We start from the raw sequence: 13308 nt of genomic DNA, 5'->3' as shown, positions 1-13308 counted from the left end.
GGTATCTCAGGTGCGACTCTCACTCTGTATCTAATCACCGGAGAGTATATAATTTCTCAGGGATGTTAGGCACGTATAAAATGAAAACTTAAGACCGAATTTTCAGTGAAAACTACAAGACTATATTATTTAACAAATTTAACCAACAGTGCCTTGAAGGAACAAATGAGGGAGCAGTCCCCTTTTTACATTAAATGGACCAGGAGGGGGAGTCCCTCCAGGCTCCTATACCTACACAGAGTCTACGGCGACGGAGACGATTGATGAGTTGCTAGCGACCTACAACCTTTGGGCTAATTGAAAGCCTTTAGGGAGGACAGCTAGGCGTCCCTCGTCAGCTGATCTCGATGCTAGGCGACCTACAATCCGTTGGCTAATTAAAGCCGCAGGAGAGGAACAGCCCAGGAGATCCCTCGAAGCACGGATGGAGGACGAAGACGGTTGGTTCACCTTCCGTGAAGCCCTCTGGTCCTCGCTGCCTCTTCTCTGCGCTTCGTTGCAGCCGTATCAGGCGATTGATGAGTCTGTTCTATCTACTCTAACCCTATCCTAAAAATAAAACCTTAACCTAATCCCGACGTGCCCAACGAACAGACACGACGACGGCCGACATGCGTGGACCGATGCGGCCTGACGTAGAGACTCGATGACAGGATCTAATCTAATTAAAATACTAAACTAGCTAACCTAACTAATCTATTTGAGGAGGTCTGGCCTTCCACCAGCCTGACTCAAGAAAATACTATATTATATAAAATAGAGATAGCATAGCCTTCTGCTAGCTTCTCTAGAAGAATATCTTTACAGGACCTCTTTCATACACCTAGGACAAGGATGACTCACTCTCTCTCTAACCTAGCCTAGAACCTATCCCGACGGAACCGACGTAGACCCGACGCGACAGCAACTGCTGCGCAGCAGAGACTTAAATAGTCTGGGTTCATGCATTTTCATTAGGTTCCGTGGTACGATCTGATTGGCTTAGAAAAGATGCTTAACAGCATGTTTTAAAATCATTGGCTGACATAAGATGCTTATGTATATTTATAGATTATTCAAATTTCAACACGTATACTAGCTTGAATTTTAAATCCTAACAGCTAGATATACAGTAGCTTTAATACGTGACAAGATCTTAACTTAAAATGGATGTCAGTAGAATTCTCAACTTAAAATGGAGTTCTGGACTCCATTTTGAAATAGGACATGTTTACATATATAGATTGGTTTCACATAGATGTTACATTTATAAACATAATGAGTGGATGTATATGCATTCAGATATTTCAGTCCTGTATCATTTACATGCACTGTTCAAGATGATACATTAGAGGCTCATACTGGATGTTACATCTGCATTCATTGGGTTACAATACTTAGTAGTTGGATTGTTACATATTTGTTATACAACTGTGGAGTTGTTACATTATTTTGCTATTCTGGTTTACACTGAGGCAGTGGACCGAAGAAGATGATCAAGCAATTTGTCTCCTGCCATCCTTCTCCAGCCTTTGACAAACAGAGGCGAGGGGCACCATTCCTTACCCCCTGACTAATACTCTTTTATGGACCTAATCTCCATGATTTTATGTAGCTCTTTTTTAACCCCTGTTACAGTCCTAGCCTTCACAGCCTTCTCTGGCAAGGAGTACCACAAGTTGACTGTGTGCTGTGTGAAGAACTTTCTATTAGTTTTAAACCTGCTACCCATTAATTTCATTTGGTGTCCTCTAGTTCTTATTATAGGAACAAATAAATAGTTTTTCTTTATTCACCCTCTCCCCACCACTCATGATTTTATATACCTCTATCATATCCCCCTCAGTCCCTTCTTTCTGAACTGAAAAGTCTCAGTCTCTTTAGCCTCTCCTCATATGGGACCCATTCCAAACCCCTAATCATTTTAGTTGCTCTTTTCTGAACTATTTTAATGCCAAAATATCTTTTTTGAGGTGAGGAGACCACATCTGTACACAGTATTCAGGATGTGAGTGTGCTGTAGATTTATATACGGGCACTAAGATATTCTTCATCTTATTTTCTGTCCCTTTTTTAATAATTCCTAGCATCCTATTTGGTTTTTTGACTGCCGCTGCACACTGTGGACATTTTCAGAGAACTATCCACGATAACTCCAAGATCTCTTTCCTGATTAGTTGTAGCTAAATTAGCCCCCATCATATTGTATGTATACTTAGGTTTATTTTTTCCAATGTGCATAATTTTACACTTATCCACATTAAATTTCATTTGCCATTTTGTTGTCCAGTCACTCAGTTTGGTGAGATCTTTTTTTGAAGTTCTTCATAGCCTGCTTTGGTTTTGACTATCTTGAACAGTTTAGTAACATCCGCAAACTTGGCTACCTCACTGCTCACCCCTTTCTCTAAATCATTTATTAAGTTGAATAGGATTGGTCCTACGACTGATTCTGGGGGAACACCACTGGTTACACCTCTCCATTCTGAAAATTTACCGTTTATTCCTACCCTTTGTTTCCTGTCTTTTAACCATTTCTCAATCCATGGAAGGATCTTCTTGGTTATCCCATGATAACTTAATTTACACAAGAGCCTTTTGTGATGGACCTTGTTAAAGGCTTTTTTGGAAATCTAAGTACACTGTATCTACTAGATCCCCCTTGTCCTCGTGTGTGTTAAACATAAGACAATCTACAGATGAGAGAGAACTATTCAGCTGCTCTGACTGTGGGGAAAGCTTCAGTCAGAGCTCAGCTCTTGTTATCCATTGGAGAATCTACAGTGGGAAGAAACCTAGAACCTGAGTTCCCTGTAAGCTATGTGGCCAGGTGGCTGTGCCTCAGCTTATTAAATGCCATATGAGCTTATAGGGCTTTGGTGGGGAGAGATACCTCTACCCACAGGTCTCAACCCCAGCCCAGTTCTGCTGTGGCCAGAGGACAGTTGGCTATCCCATGGCCCCAGGCCCAGAGTTACCATGGCAGGGAGAGGTGTGTCTCCTTCCTCCCCCTTCACAGTAACACGTGTGCTGGGGCAGTGAGAGCTCGTGGGAGTCTTTTCCCCTTGATGTGGCCTACATGTCAGTCCCCTCTATCTTTAAGATCACAGCCCCAGCTAGAGCCTTCAACCAGTAGTCCTAAGATTTTCCATCCATGAGCAGAGTGAATTTTTTCTTGTGCACAAAGAGTGACATCCTGTGTGCTTGTTCAGATGTGTGCCTACGTGGCACCCAAGAGTTATTGAGAGTTTTACACACACACACATGCAATTTAAATTATGGAAGAAATATACTAAACCAAAGGATAATTAGCAAGGTGCGTGACCCTGCACACATGCACCCTGAAAATGTACCAGCTTGGCACGCAGTCTCATTTCCACCCAGCCTTGCTCTACCGTTCCTGCATCCATGAGCTCCCCATCTCCTGCACCCCCATCCTGTGCACCCTTTGCCACCAACCCTGCATTGTGCCCCTAACTTCTGCAGTGTTCCCTTCATCCCAACCCCTGCACTTTTCTCCAAGTCTAATCTAGTCATAGGCTGTGTCTAGACTGGCCAGTTTTTCCAGAAAATCAGCCGCTTTTCCGGAAAAACTTGCCAGCTGTCTACACTGGCCACTTGAATTTCCGCAAAAGCACTGACTTCCTACTGTAAGAAATCAGTGCTTTTTGCGGAAATACTATGCTGTTCCCATTCGGGCAAAAGTCCCTTTTGCGCAAAAGGGCCAGTGTAGACAGCTGAGATTTGTTTTCCGCAAAAAAGTCCCGATCGCGAAAATGGCAATTGGGGCTTTTTTGTGGAAAAGCGCGTCTAGATTGACCACGGAAGCTTTTCCACAAAAGTGCTTTTGCGGAAAAGCGTTCGTGCCACTCTAGATGCTCTGTTCCGAAAATGCTTTTAACGGAAAACTTTTCCATTAAAAGCATTTCCGGAAAAGCATGCCGGTCTACACGTAGCCATAGTGTAGTAATTTGTAAAGGATAAAAAATGAATGCACCATCCCTACTCCTTGATTCTAAAGCTCATTCTGCAGTTGCAAGTTAATGACATTCAGAAGATGAATTTAGGGATATCACCAGAAAACTTTATCCAGCTCTTTTTCTTCAGACCACATTACTTCACTGTATATAGGACATAATCTAATTATAGATTATATTTTGTATAGTATCTGCATGATTTAGACACCTGTCAATCATAGAAAAGTCCCTTTAATATGTCATCAGTTGCATATTGATTTAGCATCAATAGAAGATAATCAACAGCATTAAAGTTATAGTTGCCTCTACACAGTGCATGTGTGTGTGTGAGAGAAATAATTTCCACAGGCACAAAAATAATCATTGGCACAATCAACACTATTGATGTGATTGATGCCTACCTGCCCAGCTGCCTCCCTGCCAGGGGCTGCAGACGTGTCTGCCCAGCCAATGTGAGGGGTGCGCCTTTGGGACAGAGAATTTCTGTCCCTTCTCCTTGTTTCTTGTCTGGCCCCAGTGGCCTAATGGACAAGGCACTGGCCTCTGGAGCCACAGGTTGTGGGTTCAAGTTCCACCTGGGGTATAGAACTGTGACCTTCTGAGGGTTGATTGGGAAGCCCTGGCTTGATTTTTCCCTATGGGAACTGAGAGATGGTTCCCCAAGAAGTGCCACATCCCATAGGACAGCAGCTGTCTAGTCCCACCAGCTCCAGGAATGACTCAGACAGGGTGAGGGGGCTGGAGCAGAGCAGGGTCTGTCTGGTGACAAGGCGGAGCCTGAGGAGGGGCAGCTCTGGCAGAGGCTCAGTAGGAGTAAGGGGGGAGCTACTTTTGCCTGGCCCTTTTAAAAAGCCCTTGAGCATGGGGCTGGCATTGGGGGAAAGTTCCCTCAGCGATGGGATGGGGAGGAGGCTGGGCTAGGAAGGCGCCGTTCTCCCTGCTCTTGCCCCCAGACGACATGGCTGCCAGGCCTGGGTGCGGGCAGACTGGCAGTTGCTGCAACAACACGGGCAGGAGGGCTTCTTGCGCAAGAGCTACGCTCTTTTCTAACAGGTGTAAGTCCTTCTGCTCAAGAGGGCAGTGTGGTTGCGGGACAGGGGTTTATTGCCCTATGGCTAAAATGGCCATCAGAGCTTTCTTGCACAGGAGAGCATCCACACTGCCATGGATCCTCTTGCACAAAAGCACATCTCCCACATGGCAAGATGCTGCCAGACATAGCCAAAGGGACCTTCAGAGATCAAGTCCAGTCCCCTGCCCTCATAGCAGGGCAAATCACCATCCAGATGGATGTCTGTCCAAAACAGGGAGCTACCAGGAGTGGGGTTTGAAACCACACAGACAAACATCTATTAGATCTTAAGTCCAACACCTTAACCACTCAGCCATCCTCATGATAAGGGAAAGGCTAGAAGCGTGCAAGTTCTCTCCCCAAATAGCCCAGGGACTCACTCTCAAAGCATCTTCCCATCTCTGTGCCAGGGCTTCCCACGGAAAGGGTGAAAGAGCCGCCCCCTCCCCCAGGGTGAGGAGGGAAGCAGGGAAAAGGGAAACTAAACAAGAGAAAACCCAACGTCCCCAGGGATTCCGAGGGACAAAGGCCTGGTGGGGAAAATACCCCCCCCCTTCACCTAGGCTATGTCTACACTCCCAGCTTCTTGCACGAGAAATATGCAAATGAGCCTAAGTGTGGAATATCATGGAGCCTCATTTACATACTTAATGAGCCGCCATTTTTGCAGAAGAGGTTTTTGTGCCAGAAGGAGCTGTCTACACTGCCCCTTCTTGCGCAAGCAAACCCCTCTTGTGCAATGTCTTTCTTCCTGAAAATAATTGTCGTAGCGGCATTGCACAAGAGGGTTTTTCTTGCGCAGGAAGGGGCAGTGTAGACAGCTCCTTCTGGAGCAAGAGCCTCTTCTGCACAAATTGCAGCTCATTACGTATGCAAATGAGGCGCAGCGATATTCCATGCATAGCCGCATTTGCATATTTCTCATGCAAGCATCCGTGAGTGTAGACAGAGCCCTAGTGTTTTCCCTGCCTTGCATTTGGCCACCCCCCATGGGTCAGGCCAGTGATTGCTAACCTTTTTTTAATACCATGGATGGCCAAACCCATTCACAAACTTTTGCCAGACCGGTAACATTATATTTACATATCTGCATATCCATTATGCAAATAACAAATCTGCAAATATGGAAATAAACTGTTGCCAGTCCCTACAGATCAGTGTTTGCAGATATCTACACTTAAAAAAATTCACAGAAACAATTCCCCTCAGGCTGCTGGAGGGGGCAGCTCCTCCCCCCGGGGGACTGGAGCCTGCAGAGGGAGGGGCGCAGGGAGAGGCACCCACAGAGGCAGGGGACACCCTGGTTATAAACTTCAGAAATTTTGTCAGGGGCAGAGGAGTTGGTGCCCCCAAGTGCCACCACCAGTCACCTCTGCCCTCCCCCTCTTGCCCCATGGGGGTGGGGGAGTTGCTGTTGTATCTTTCCCCGTCTCCTTCTGTACAAGGCCTGCCCTGTGTCTCCCCCTCCCCCAGCCAGGCTGCTCTTGCTCCCCCAGTCTCCTCCCAACCTCTTCTGCCCCCTTTCCCTTCCTGTGACCCCCCAAGTTTCCCTCCATTGCACCCCTACTCCCAGCCACCCCATGTCTGGCATGATCCCCCCAACCTCCCTTCAGCACCACCTGCCTCCCCTTCCTGCCCCACCTCACACATTCCTGTTCCCCTTCACCTGTCTTATCTGCCCCCACCCTCTCTGGGATGGCTCCCCCCGCCCCGCACGAGCTGGTAGCAGCTTCCCTGGCCCCAGGCTGGGATCACAGCCCCCTCTGCTGAGATCAGCCCTGGGCCAGATCCTCCCACTGCAGCTCTGGGGGTCTGCTCTCTGGGAAGGGAAGGGGGGCCTTTCCTACCTGCCCCCCCAAATGCTGCCCACCCTGGGGCGGGGGCTGGGCTGGGCAGGGGCTGTCCAGGCTGGGGGCGCTGCCGTGGGAAAGGTTCCCAGGGAACAGCTTTCTACATCCCACTGGCCCTGCAGGAGATTCCCCCTCCTGGCTGCAGCCCGGGCTCCGGAGGCCCAGCAGTGCTGCACCCAATACTGGGCCTCGGGGATCTGCTCGGAGCCGGCCCCCAAAGGCCCCGCAAGCAGAGGGCAGGAAAGGAGCCAGGCTGAGGCTTTGCCAGGAGCAGGCCGGGGACCTGGCAGGAGGAGGATCCAGCGAGCACAGAGCCTGCGCAGGGCCAGCCTGCTGGGAGGGGAGCAGAAGCATCCAGCACCATTCAGGCCAGCGGCAGCCGACACTGGGGGAGCTCTGAGACTCCAGGACAAAGGCCTCCAGCCCCGGGATTAGGTGGCCCTGGAACCAAGCCCCCTGGAGTAGCATTGTGGCCAGGGGGCTCTGACCACAGGGGGGCTGGCCCCAGTGTCCAGGGCCTGGGAGTCTGCTCAGCAAGTGAGACTTGCCCGTCAGTCCAAGCTGCTTTCTCCCCGGCTGCCGTTCCTGCCTGTCCCGTGCCAGCGCCGCACGCAGGCCAGTGGGGCAGGACGGGGGGTGTCGGTGGGGCCCTGCTCTCAGTCCGTCCCTCACAGGAGAGCTGGCACCAAGGGCAGAGGAGGCCGAGGCACAAGCCCCTCAGAGGGGACAGGCCTGAGGCCTCTGGCTTGCCCAGGCTCATGCCAAGGGGCTTTCTGTGGTGCTGGGCAGGGGAGGGAGGCCAGGCCCAGGCCGGTGGGAGAAGGGGCAGCGCCTGCCAGGGCAGCAAGGGGAGCTGCAGGGAGCGAGACGCCGCGTTTCTGCCTGGATCACTCAAGGGTCCTTCTGTGGGTGAAGCGCCTGTGACACCCCTGTGCTGCTGGGTTCCTCTGCCCTTCCCCTGGGAGGCCGGCCCCTTCGGGGGGCCAAGGGCCACCTGGGCAAAGCAGCCTGCCCCAGGCACCTTCCATAGCTCAGCTGGCAGAGCAGAGGCCTGTAGCGGGTGCTCGGCAAGTGCCCTTAGGTTGCTGATTCAACTCCAGCTGAAAGGAGAGATTCTTCTCCCTCCCCCTGGCTGCAGGCCCGGCCTTAGGCCCATGCGGCTGCCTTGGGTCTGTCCCTTTGGGGCCTGGTGCTACAATTGACACAAAGGTTTTGGGTTCCAGCTGCCAATTTAATGTCTGGGGCTGCGCAGACCTTGAGTGCAATTTTACAGTTGCTTCCAAGGAGGGCACCATGGCTTAGTTGGTTAAAGCACCTGCCTTGTAAGCAGGGGATCCTGGGTTCAACTCCCAGTGGTGCCTTGTTGCCAGATCAATGGGTCTTTTCTTCCCACCATTTTTCAACATGTATCTGGAGTTGGTTTTACCTTCAGCTGAGCTTGGTGGTTCCCTCACAATGGGAGTAGGATAGTATAGTAGCAAAGAGCAGGAGGTGCTCTAGGGGTTTGATTTAGTGAGGCTTAGCTAGACATGCTAAATCAAGCTCTGGAAGATGGATTGCAGCAGCAATCTCCACCTGAGTGAAGACATGGCCTAATGGTGCAATTAGTTAGATGCCGACACTAACAGCCCCACTGCTGGTAACTCACAGAGGCTACATCTACACTAAGGCTGTGTCTACACTGCACCCCTTTTCCGTAAAAGGGATGCAAATTAGACACATCGCAATTGCTAATGATACGGGGATTTAAATCCCCCCCACTTCATTTGCATAAAGATGACTTCCGCTGTTTTCTGGCTCGGAGCTTTGCTGGATCTTTCAGAAAATAAACCCTTAAGATAAGGATTAAGGGATCTTTTGGAAAAGGTTTTATTTTCTGAAAGATCCGCGTCTAGACTGGTGCTTTTTTCCAGCAAAGTTCCAAGCCTGCATGTTGCACAGCACTGGTAGGAGACATGGAGGGTCTATTGGCACCTGCAGCATCTCAGAACAACCCCCAAGTACCAGCCCTTCCCTCCACCCTCACTGGGGTCTGCTGGGAATTGCCTGGATGCCAGCCCACCCCAGTGTCAGCCTAAGGATTGACTAGTCTGTAAAAGCTGCATCCTGGAAATGAGGAAGCAGCTAGAGTGACTCTGGTGGGACTTGAACCCACAACCTTTGAATATCTAGCTGGGCTCACATTAACCAATGCAGCTTAGAAGTCCAACATGCTCTCCATTGCACCACAGAGCCTGATGGACTGTTGGTGTTGATATCTCCACTCTCTGCTTTGCAGCTTGGCAATTTCTGGGGGAAAAGGAAGTGGAGCCAGATCTGTCTCTTTTGGGAGAGCAGGTAGGAAGAGGGAAGGGGGTCACAGAGCCCCCAACAGTGAAAACTAGTAACCAGGACAAAGCTGCAGTTGGAGAACATGGGCATCAATCCCACTACTTTTTGCACACAAACTAAGGGGTTTCCCATTTCAGTTAACTCACTGCATGTGAGCACCTCACCTGCCCCACCCACCTTGTTCTAGACCCCACAAGGTCTCTGTGGCGGCCTGAGGCTCCTTTCTGAAAGGGCCACTTGTGGGACTGACACCCGTGGGCCGGCTAGCTCGGAGGTTTAGGGGACGTGGTGCTCATATCACACTGACGCGTCTTAAGAGCAAGCCCCTTATTTCAAACCATAACGGGCTCGCTATTCCGACGTCCCTGCAAACCTCATGGCAGGAGGAGTGAGAGGCATTTTGGAATAGCGATTTATTTGGAAATAAGTGCTGTGCTGTGTAGTCAGCACCGAATTACAAAATAAGCTATTTCAAAATTGACTCAAAATAAGCTACCCAATTGCATCACTTATCTTGAGCTATGGGACACACCCCTAGTGAGTTAGAGCCCAGCTCTGCCCCCAGCTCCCTGCTCCACGCACCCACATACTGACTCCCTTGCTGCCACGGGGCTCTTTGCATTGGCCTCTTCTCTCTGTCGCCAGGCTTCAGGCAGGACTGAGAATCAGGCAGGAGAATGTGACCCGGCTGCCTGCACCTGGGCCCTGCATATCTCATCCCTTCAGAGACACTTGTTAGTGGAGGAATAAATCAGTCACATGACCGTAGATTATGAAACTTTGTACTTGTTGTTGCCTTGGAAACTCCCCACAGACCTTCCCCTGGGGGTCCTGGGCAGCCGCTCACACTGCACAGCTCACTTCGAGATGAGGGTGATGTATAGACGCACCTATCCTGTTGAGGACTAGCCTGCGGGGGAAGGTTCTGGCCACTTCCTTTCCTTGTCTGTCTCAGACTGTGTCTACATTCCAGGGCTGTGTCTACACTGCCGGCTTTTTGCGCAAGAGCAGATGTTCTTGCACAAAAACTTGCAGAGCGTCTACACTGCACGTACGTTCTTGCACATGTAAATGTATAGTACAGCATCAGAAAACAGGGCTTCTTGCACAAGAGTTATTCCTCTCCCCATCAGGAATAAGCCCTCTTGCGCAAGAACTCATCCACAAGGAGGCAGTGTGGACAGGCAACAGGGGTTTCTTGCTCAAGAAAGCCCTATGGCTAAAGTGGACATCAGAGCTTTCCTGCGCAGGAGAACGTCCACACTGCCATGGGCGCTCTTACAGAAAAGCACTTCTCTTGTGCAAAAGCACATGGGAGTGTGGACACACTGTTGTGCAAGACCTTTTGCACAAAACAGTTCTTGAGCAAGAAGTCTGCAGGGTAGATGTAGCCAGCCCCTCTCTCCAGGGAACTGCAGCCCCTCGGATCAGGCAGCTCCTCCCAGCATTCAGGAGGCACCAGGCCGAGAAGAAACCGTCTGACACGGTGCTGCCAGGGAGGGGCCTCACTGCTAGTCACTGTTCCTGGTCCAGGAGCAGAGCGACTTTTGCCCTGGGCACCGATATTGAGGGTTTGTGCCTCTGTTTGTGTGAGCCCCCATGGCACCCATTGGCTCCTGCAGGGGGGTGGAGGGTCCCCTGGTGCCATAGCTCCTCCTGGGGAGGGGGGGAGGGACCCCTGGTCCAGTATTTCCTGCTGGGGAGAAGTAGAGGTAGCCCATCCCCTATAGCTCCTTCCGGGGGAGACCCTGACCCCTTATCTCATGATGCGGTTTCAGTTTTTCCCTGGCAGATGCTCCAGACATGAGGGATGCCAGCGCACTGGCCCAGGCCGGGCCGGCAGTGATGGTCTTTACACATGCAGGGAAATGCCCTGGCTTCTCCCCCTCACAGAGTTGATGCCTCCCCGGGAGGCGGATGAACTGCGGGTGCGGGACAGCTCCCTGCCAGCAGGGACAGCAGCCAATGCACCAAATATCACTGGGTCTGCAGCCAGTGCTGGGAACTGGGCAGGGAAAAGGAGGCTTTTGTATCACGTACATCTCAGGCAGGACGGACCCTCACTGAGCCCAGACTGTGACTGGTCCTAGCCAGGAATGTGTCCGGGGCTGGTTTGTGACACTCTAAAGCCGTGTCTACACTGGGCGTAAGAGCGACGCTGCCATGGTCAATGTTCCGGGCTCTAGGGAAGACCGGCTGATTAGAACTGAGCTGTGCAGAGTCTTGTAAAGGGAACTACAATTTCTCTGGATATTTGCCAAGTTTTACATGTGGGTTTAGCAGAAGGGATGTTGTGGGCTCTGGAACAAGATGGGTGGGGCAGGAAAACTCTTCACAGGCAGGGGAATTAGCTCAAGTGGTAGAGCGTTCACTTTGCGTGCAAGAGGCAGTGGGATCGATACCCACATTCTCCACGGATTGATGTTTGCTACTTCCTCCTTTCCACAGGCAGAGCCAGCCAGGGGCTAAGTGCTTCCAGGGGCTCCTTCCCATAAGGCAATGGACTGGTTTCCGCAGGGCAGGGGGTGTCATGTTTGCCTCACAGGGAGCAGTTCCCTGGCTAAAATCAGGCAGGCGAAGTCCAGCCTGTAACACCCATTGGAGGGGATTCACCTGCCTGGGGAGGGTGGGAACAGACCAGCACTTGGGAGCTTGGCTGCCAGCTGCTTAGCACATCTGGACACAGAAGAATCCCAAGACTTGGTTCTGCCAGGCTCCAGTTTCCCCTCTTCTGTTTCTTTTCAGCTCCCTGCAAACTGCCTCCCAGCTGTGGGTGAGGCTGAGTGTGTGTGAAACCAGCTGCGCTTTGGATGATTTTATTAATTGTTTAAAAAGCGTCAGGCATCTCCCCTTTAACCTCACTCAAAGACTCCTGAGAAGTCTGTCTCCTGTGTCCATCTCCGCCTCAGGCCAAGTTTTCTCATGTTTCATATCTAAGGAAACTCCTCCTCCCTTTTCCCTGCCAGTCCTTCCCGAGCAAGCTCTACCCTTCTGTGTCAAAATTCCAATAAAGTGTATTATCCCACCAAGTCCCTGTGATACCAACTTCTTCCTGCTCATTACCCATCATTTCCATGTGTCTATACGAGCATCTAAGACACAGATTAGATTTTGCTTCCCAGTGGTCCCTCGTCCCTCATTTATCTCTGCGGTTACAGCCCCTGCTCTCTCCCATTTCTGGCCCATCTCCCAGGTGTCCATGTTGTTCACTTACCTGTGGGCTTTGGTCACCTGCCCCCATCAAACCTAGTTTAAAGCCTCCTCACTAGGTTAGCCAGTCTGCTCCCAAATACTCTTCCCTTCCTCGACAGGTGAACCCCGTCCCTGCTGAGCAGCCCTTCCTGCAACAGCATCCCATGGGCAAGGAAGCCAAAGCCTCCTGCCCACGGAGCTGTAGCTTTCTGTGCCCAGGAGGCCAAAAACCGCCTGGACTCCATGGCTGGAGGGAAATGGGGAATGGCTGCACTTTGGGAGTCAAAAGTGTTGTCTGGAAACATAAAGAGCCATTTTAAAGAGGCTTTGGAGGAGGGCACCATGGCTTAGCTGGCTAAAGCACCTGCCTCATAAACAGGAGATCCTGGGTTCAATTCCCAGTGGTGCCTTGTTGTAACCTTTGCTCACTTTTTCCTAGGTCCTTCTGGGACACAGAAGAGGCCTCCCCTGGCCACCCATGGAACTTCTGGTTCAGGAAAGGCTGACTGGAGAGGGATGTTGGGAAGAAGGAAACAACAAGCCTGGAGCCAATGCAGGGGCTGCTGTGACTGGCAATAACAGGGCTCTCACTGCAATTACTGGGACAGGAGAGTCAGCACCACACACACTTGTTAATGCGTGAAGGAGTCAGGGCCTAGAGAGCCTGAGGGTGCAACCTCTGCAGCTCCTGCACCCATGGAGAGTCAGGGTCTGTGGGCATCAGGAGCTTCTCACTTGAGGGGGAGAAACCTCTTGGGACTTGTGGTTTCCTTCTTCCCAACACACCTCTGCAATCAGCCTTTTCCTGAACCAGCAGTTCCATGGGTGGCCAGAGGAGACCTCTTCTGTGTCCCAGAAGGTCATAAGTAAATGTGAGCAAAAGCTGCAACAACACACCAATGGTAAC

At 50.9% G+C, this 13308-nt stretch overlaps 4 non-coding genes across 4 annotated transcripts; 3 read left to right on the top strand and 1 right to left on the bottom strand.

Moving 5' to 3' along the window:
* Positions 1-4466: 4466 nt before the first annotated feature.
* TRNAQ-CUG (transfer RNA glutamine (anticodon CUG)) lies at positions 4467-4539 on the top strand. The gene has a single exon. It is a non-coding gene; the product is annotated as a tRNA-Gln (tRNA).
* A 3626-nt stretch (positions 4540-8165) lies between these two features.
* Positions 8166-8239, top strand: TRNAT-UGU (transfer RNA threonine (anticodon UGU)). The gene has a single exon. It is a non-coding gene; the product is annotated as a tRNA-Thr (tRNA).
* Positions 8240-9008: 769 nt separating this feature from the next.
* TRNAR-UCU (transfer RNA arginine (anticodon UCU)) lies at positions 9009-9113 on the bottom strand. Its single transcript has 2 exons — positions 9077-9113; positions 9009-9044 (listed from the first exon to the last, which is right to left on the bottom strand). It is a non-coding gene; the product is annotated as a tRNA-Arg (tRNA).
* Positions 9114-12737: 3624 nt separating this feature from the next.
* On the top strand, positions 12738-12811 carry TRNAM-CAU (transfer RNA methionine (anticodon CAU)). The gene has a single exon. It is a non-coding gene; the product is annotated as a tRNA-Met (tRNA).
* The last annotated feature ends 497 nt before the right edge of the window (positions 12812-13308 follow it).

This window comes from Pelodiscus sinensis, chromosome 19 (assembly GCF_052426305.1).
Source record: "Pelodiscus sinensis isolate ZL-2025 chromosome 19, ASM5242630v1, whole genome shotgun sequence".
In the NCBI taxonomy this organism is placed as follows: domain Eukaryota; kingdom Metazoa; phylum Chordata; order Testudines; family Trionychidae; genus Pelodiscus; species Pelodiscus sinensis.
This window is presented reverse-complemented; position numbering and strand designations above follow the sequence as displayed.